Here is an 8,407-nt window from a genome sequence, read left to right on the forward strand (position 1 = left end):
GGATGCTCCAAAATTTGCTACCCAGTTGTCGTAAAACGCGCGTGCTGTAATGGCTTCGATGTCTTTGAGAGATATTCTACTGGCCAACGCGAAAATTTATCAATAATCGTCACACAATATTTGTACCCGTCCGACTCAGGCAAGGCACCTATTAAATCCATTTGAACATGCTCGAAACGCCCATCGGGCGCGACAAATTTTTCAGGATTTAGTTGAACGGGTTATTTTTGACTGTTGACAATCTAGACAATTTTTGCACTACTTCGCAATGTCGCGATGCATGTTAGACCACACATATCGTTGACGGATTAACCGATCAGTGACTTTAGGGCCCGGATAAGCCGCATCATGGAACATGTGAAAGACGCGATCTCGTAGAGATCGGTATATAGGGGCGGATTGCCTCGTCATTTCACAATAAAGTGTAGTATGCGTCGATCCCCATTGAATTCGCTTCATAGTAAGCGGAAATTCAGGAGATTCGCGGATGGACCATAGTTCCTCGTCTTGTTCTTGTTGCTGTGCGAGCTCATTTAGTTCAATCTCAGCAGGTAAACGAATGGCTTCGATGCGGGAAAGAGAATCCGCCACGATGTTATCATTGCCCGATAGGTATTCGATACGCGTGGTAAACTGAGAGATGAACGACAGTTATCTCTGTTGCCGGGGTGATGCTATTTCGGAACGTTGCATGAACACGTAGATGAGAGGCTTGTGATCGGTCACAATCTTGAAATTCCGTCCTTCGAGGAAATAGCGAAAGTATTTAACTGCCTCGGCGATCGCCGTAAGCTCCCGATCGTACGCGCTGTAGTTCTGTTGCGCCGAACTTAATTTGCGCGAAAAGAACGCGAGCGGTTTCCACGAGTCGTCCAGACGTTGTTCGAGGGCGGCCCCGATGGCGAAATCTGACGCGTCACAAACGAGGCACGTCGGAGGGGTGAGAGAGTAGTAGTCGCATTAGCCAGATTCTCTTTGCACTTAGTAAACGCTTCCTCAGCCGCCGTCATCCATATGATTGGCCGTTTGTCATTTTTGCGTGAGTAGCGAAGGTACTCATTTAATGGTACCTGAACAATAGCTGCATTATGTAGTAGTTTATGAAGAAAGTTGACAAGCCTAAAAAAACGACGCAATTCAACTATAGTGTTAGGCCTTGGAAACTCGCGAATGGCCTGAACCTTATCGAGTGGTTTACAGCCTTCGCTGTTAATCGTAAAGCCGAGGAATTCTAATTCTTGCTTGCCAAACTCGCATTTCTCTACATTAAGTCGTAAATAAAACTTTTTTAATCGCTGTAACACTATGCGTAAGTGAGCTTCGTGCTCTTCAAGAGACGTCGACGCTATGAGAATGTCGTCGATGAATGTAAACACAAATTCCAGGTCGCCTAGAGCGCGGAAGATTTGACGCTGGAATGTTTGACTCGCGTTTCTAAGACTGTATGTCATGAATTTGTATTCGAACAGCCCGAAGGGCGTAACGACAGCCGTTTTCGGAATATCTTCCGGCGCCACTGGAATTTGGTTGTATGCTTGATGCAGATCTAGCTTAGAGAAAATGACTTTCCCACGCAGGTTGGAGGAGCAGTCGTGCAAATGTGGTACGGGAAATTTATCCGGCACGGTGATCGCGTTAAGATGACGATAATCGCCGCAAATCTTCCATGACCCGTCTTTTTTCTGTACCATGTGAATGGGACTTGCCCATGGGCTACTGGACGGACGGCATATACCGGCTTTGACTAGCCGTTGAAATTCAGCCTTTGCTGCTTTTAATTTTACCGGACTTAACCTGGGGCGCTCGGCTACCGGCGGGCCCGTGGTAATAATATGATGACGAACATCGCTACTGCAATTCGAAGTTGCCTGTTCTAAACCGGTGACATCTGGAAATTCAGATAAGATGCTCGTGAATTTTGTACTGGGATTGACTTGCTGATGGCAAGCTGTGATACCGATTTGACAATGCCCGACACGTACACATTGTTTTGTGAATCGATGAGTCTGCGACCTTTAAGGTCCGGAAGGAGCCCGTAATGTGCAATCAGGTCGGCCCCAATAATCGGGTACGGCACTGACGCAGAAATTCCGGGTGTATCCCTAAATATAGCGTTCGGAACGACTCCCCATATGTGTCACCCATACACGTATTGTTTGCCGCGTAAAGTTTGAAATTGGTCGGAGTTTTGTTCTTCGCATATGTACTGGAAAGCAACGAAATTTCCGTTCCCGTATCCACAAGGAATAGTTCTCCGGTGACTCGATCGTGGATGTGGAGACGGACAGAAGAATCGATGCCCGCCATACCTGTCTTTTCGGTGGCAGACGATTCTATTCCCTCGCCTTCCCGTCCGTTAAAGCCTTGGGCTTTGGCCAAGGGCACGGGAATTTTTCAGTTCCCTTACAGACTCGCGCTTGTTCCCCGAAAGTACGATGGCCAGCAGACACGAGAGCTTCTGCTTTTGAAACGCTTACGATTTTTATTGCCTTGTCTCTCGTCTGAGATCTGCTGCCCCGCTCGACCTTAGCTGCGAGGGCGGCTACCGCGGCGGTCAGACTGTCCATCTTAGCTTCTAAGTCGGACGACTTCATTTCTGACAACGATATGACAGCACACTGCGCAGAGTCACTCGCAGTTTCGGTTATTTTATTCGCCATTTTGGCTAGCCCGTCCAAATCCGTGCTATTGGAAGTCGCAAGAATGCCTCTAACGTACGGCGATAGGTACTCAAAAAATACGGTTTGATTACGGTGTCGTCACATCGCTTGTCAGTGTTCAAGTTGCGGAGTCGATTGAGGATCTGCGACGGTTTCCCTGACGTAAGCACTTGGTCTTTTATTAGTTGTCGCAGTTGACTTTCTGCTGACACTGAAAAATTTTCAATAATACGCTGTTTTAATTTGGTATATGGTTCGTTCTCATCGGGCTCCGCGATGAGATCTCTGCAGCACGCGATGGTTTCGGCGTCCAAAGACATAATCACGTAATGCGCCCTAGTCTTTTGCTCTATGATTCGTGCGGTCTCGAACGTGGCTTCGATTTGAATGAACCATAACACCGGATCTTTGATTAAGAACAGCGGAATTTTCGGAACCCTATATGAATCCACGCATGCGACATTGCTCTGCTGAGGCGCCGCTTGCAGATGCGCCACCAGCGCCTGCAATTTCTCATAGGTAGGAGGAGGCATGACTGTATGTATCGAAGCTCGCGAACAATCCGTATTTCCTGACGGCCTTAAATACTAATCGCTTACGCGCACGTTATGTAAAACGTCGATCGCTTAATATTAATTTGTCAAAATGAAGAAATCGTTAATTAATGCATTGACCTCGTGAAAAAAAGCATAGAAGATCTACTTTCCTATTCTGCCGGATTACGCGCGCTAAAAACTGACGCACTGCGCACGCAACTTGTCCGACTACAATGGCGGCAACGACGCGCTTTGCTGGACACAATGGCGGCGATGTCGTCCTTCACAGGTCACAATGGCGGCGATGTCGTCCTTCGCAAGTCACAATGGCGGCGACGGCGATGGCGTTCTGAACGCCGGCTCCTGGGCTGGCCCGTGCGGTTCCCACGGCGACGGGACGCTGCGTGCCTGTTGTTGGATATGTTCCTGCGGTGCTTCCGACGGCGAGACTTTTCCGCCGGTCCCGGCTTCAGCGATGGGGCCTTGCGACCGGTCACGATATCGGTGATGGGCCTCCTGTTGCTCACGATGTCGGCGATGGGCCTCCTTGTCGGCTATGACGTCGGCAATGTGCACTGCTGCTCGGTTCGAAACCGAGCTTCAAAACCAAGTTCGTTTCGATGTTGTTCGAACGGTTGCTTGACGGTTACCAGTCAATCGCTTCTTCCTCTCGATCACGTCGGGGTCACCAATATGGGAATAAGTGACTCAATTGACAAGTCAAATTCTCAAGCCCACGCTTGTCATGTGATGTGATATAAGAGGTAATGATCGACACTTTTCTTGTAACTGGTAACAATGAATCTTTATTACTGGAACTCGCATGAATATGATCGTACAGGATGGGCGCCATAATCTATCTAGCTTGTTATTTTTCTCTGACGCTGCTTGTAGGTAACTCGCAACCTACAAAATCCCTAGGTTTTCTACACTCGCTGCGCTAGTGAGATATTGAGAACGTAGTTCCCTACACTGCAAGCGGCCCGGGATTCGCATCACTACTTCCTGCTGGACATAGAATATATGTCATTCAATATCCTCAATCCCATCCAAATGCGATGATAGTCACTTAGACGTTTTACAGTCCCATCGCGAGTTTTTGCTTGAACCTAACGGTAGGTCCACTTGACACTATGACAATGGAAGTCAGTTCAATTCGGAAATGTGACAAGATCACACGTCCGATGGAAGATAGATTTCACGATAGCAATAATAATTTTTTCGCTAAGTTTTTGGATTTCAATAATTGTAAAATGCTATTCAATAATCAATTAATTTCTACTTTCGTCGATCTAATTATTTCTCTATTGAATTGATTACTCGCCTTTATCAACTCGCTAGGATTCAATTTGAACAGTTTATTCAGTCTTTTCAAAAGTTTATTACTCAGACTCCACCGGACACTCCGCTAATTTGAACCACATTCACGAATAACAATTCTTCCTCTTTTCGAATTCTATAATGGAATTGTTGTGGAATTCGAGATAAATTGCCTTATATTCAAGATATCAGTCTTAATCTCGATATCATGAACTTACAAGAATCGCTACTTACATCATCAGCCTCATTCAGACTGCAGGCATTTCATACAATTAGAAGCGACATTACTAGAGAAAATCAGAGAGGTATCTGCATGTTAGTAAGAAATAACATTATTTTTCATCATCTGACTCAACATGATCCCTGCGGTGGAGCTGCGGTCAAAGCGTTTGCATATCATCGAACAAGGAACGCATTGTCATAGTTAACATCTACAAGCAATATCTTTGATGATATCAGGGTCTGTTTCTACTCTTTAACTTATACGAGAGGTTATTTTTGTAGGAGATCTGAATGCACATCATTCTATGTGGGATTGTGCCAAAACGATGGCGCAGGTAGACTTATTTTAAATGCTATGGAAGGATTTAATGCTTGCATATTGAATAATAACCATCTCACTTTGTTCTTGTTTCCAAATTCGGGCACCTCTATTATTGACCTGGTTATTGCCTCACCTGACCTTACCCCGTTTTGCGAAATTAAAACTTACAAGGAAATGGGCAGCGATCATTTCCCTATAAATTAAGATGGGATGCAACATCAACAAAATTCGTCGCTTTTTATATAAGCTTAAATTAAGTCAACAAGAGGTTAACAAATTGTATGTATCCTTTCAAACGCCTCATCCGAAGATTTCTTCAAAGGAGTTTCTGAGGACTCATGCGAGGCATACAACTATCTGATGGACAACCATCTGTTGGAGGTGACAAGATCATTTTTCCCACTGAAGTTTCAGCACCTATACTCAGTTATACTATCTGATAAACGGAAATCGCGTCCTTGATGGACAGAAACCTATCAAGAAGCAATCGAAAAACATAGGGCAGCGGCTAAAAGAGTGGCAAAGGTCTCCTACAATAGAGAACTTTCTCGAATTTAAGAGAATGCGTGCCAAGTGTTCCAGAGTAATCTCTAACAAAAACGCATGCAATGTGTTTCATGAAAAAATTCACTGAGTCGTTTGACTGTAAGACGCTCACCAGTCAAATCTGGTCATTAGTCAAGGCCTTCAAGAATCGCAATCTAGCCGGAATTGATGCAAAGATACATTGGTGCGTATGAGGAACGTTCCCTTATCAAACTGGTTAAGGATAAAATATGTCCTCCTTTTTGCTCTCGCAACACTAGGAAGAGTTTGGAAATTAAGGAAGAAGATGATAATTCCATTGCGATGCACAGGGATTTGGAAGCCCCGATTATACTGCAGGAATTTAAGATGGCTCTTGCTCAACCAAACCGGAACTCCGCTCCAGGACTGGATCAGATTAGTTTTTTGATGCTGTTGTGTCTTGACAACAACTTTACTTGGGATTCTTTTCAAGTTCTATAATCTTTCTCAATTCTTGACAAAGGGCGTGATATCGCATGCTTAGAAAGTTTCACTAGTGATGTTCATCCTGAAGGCGGATGGAACCAGCGTACGCCTCACATCGTTGCTACTATGCGTTCTCAAAATTTTGAGAAAAATCATCTACTGGAGATTGCAGTGGTTAGTGGAATCACAATCCATTCTATCCCAAGAGCAGATGGACTTTCGTCCATCTAGGTCGTATGCGGACAATCTGGTAATTCTTGCTAATATCATACAGGTGGCATTCTTGAATGGGGAAGTAGCAGTGAGTGCTTTTTTAGAAATCACTGGCGCTTTTAATAATGTTCTTCCAGAGGTCATCAACTAAGAGCTTGAGAGACATTGGCCTGCCGACTAATATACGTAAATTTGTGGAGAATCTTATCAACGGGAGAGAATTGCATCGAGAACGGCTCTTTGAGCGATGTGCGCTTTGGAATGCCGCAGGGCTCTTCTCTTATTTAATATTAGCTTAAGAAATCTAGATCAACATATTCAGCCTGATGTTAATTTTTTGCAATACGCAGACGACATCGTTATATATTCTTCGGTTCGCACTGCTGATGAGGCTGTTGAACAGGTTTATCATTCATTGGATCAAATGTACCAATATCTTGCTCATAGAGAACACGAACTCTCACTTGCTAAATCCAAGTGGTTGATTTTTACCAGAAGGAAGCAGCCACCAACATGCGACCAGGCTTTACAATTAATGAACAAGAAGTTCCCAGGGTAAACCACATCAGGTTCTTAGGCGTCAATCTTGATTGTAAGCTGAAAAGTGATTTTCACCTCAAACTTGACCAAAAAGGGTAAAATGGTGATCAATATTTTATCGTCGCTCACGGATGTTTGATGGGGCTCTCACCCATAATTATTGTTAACGTTGTATAGAACAGTCTTCAGAGGCTCTATGGCTTGAATATGGCTGCCAAATATTCATTTGATACAAAAATAGCGCAGCTTTTATGTGTCTGGAAAGGCTATAAAATAGTCATTAGAACAATTATGGGATACAGACAATCCACTTCAATCAACATTATGTTATGCGAAGCTAAGGAATTGCTCTCAAATTACGATCATCTAAATATGTGTATAAATGAATGTCCAAGAGAAAAAACGTTATCATTTCCAATCTTAGAAACCTGGAAGTCTCTGCAATCTCAGTCAAGGACAAGTTTTCGGCGCTGAATTGTTCCTCCACTTTTAGGTGTTATATTACCTGTAAATCTGAATTGAATACTGTTTTTAGGTCTATCTACCCGCCTGTTTTTGAACGAGATTACTCTATGTATAATATATTTTTCGCAAGAATTATTCGAACTTCATTGTAGACACAAGGAACAGAAGTAAAGAAAGATCGCACTCGAATTTTGTAGCAAGCTGGAAGACATCAGCGAGTCCGATATCATAATATTCTTTTACGGACGGGTCCAAATTGTCAGAAGATGAGTGTACTGGAGCGGCTATGTATTCCCCGATCTTCAAATTAAGTTTTAGATTCAGGCTTCGGATACTTCGGTATTTTTTGCAGAGGCCTGGGCAATTTATCAAACATTATAACCTGAACTAGAATAGATTGCATCGGAAAAATATGTCCAATACTCCAAGCTGTCACTACTCTAAACAGGATATCAACCACGTGATCTTCTATACTATGTCCCTATATTAGAAACAAATTTCGACTCTTGTGTAGATATCTGAAGAAGACTTTTCCGCTTTATCCCATTAATATATTTCTCATGTTAAAGAATCCTCTGGTTAAACTCTGCAGACTTCTCTTCTCCTTTTTTTAAGGTATCTTATTTATCGGCCTGTTTATGTAGACTCGAGACTGCTATTCCTTTTCCTCATTCCTTTGCCGCTCGGAAAGGGGGGGGGGCAGTAATTTTTTTTCTCTTTCAGCTAGTACTTTTGGTATCGCCTGTGGAAGGTTAGAGGCACCTGTGATAAGACTGGCCACGTGGATCTCACTAAGATAATCAGGGTCAATTAAAGACGAAGAAGAAGAAGAAGCGCAGTGAATTTTGGAACACAGCCTTTGTTGATAGTAAGATTTATATAAGATTGTTTTTTATCATTACCTGTTACCTTAGTCAAAATTTTATATGTATCTCTTTGTACAATTTTTCTTTTTTATAGTGAATCAATGATTAAATCAGAAAATAAAACAGATATTACTAATGCAGATATTACTAATTTATAAAACAGATATTACTAATGCAGATATTACTAATTTATAGTTTTCGTGCACTAATGTAATACGTATATATATGTATATCACTTGCTTAAGGAGATGCTGGAGTTACCAACAGAGC

The sequence above is a fragment of the Acromyrmex echinatior genome, chromosome 17 (assembly GCF_024713525.1).
Source record: "Acromyrmex echinatior isolate Ae372 chromosome 17, ASM2471352v2, whole genome shotgun sequence".
NCBI classification, from domain to species: domain Eukaryota; kingdom Metazoa; phylum Arthropoda; class Insecta; order Hymenoptera; family Formicidae; genus Acromyrmex; species Acromyrmex echinatior.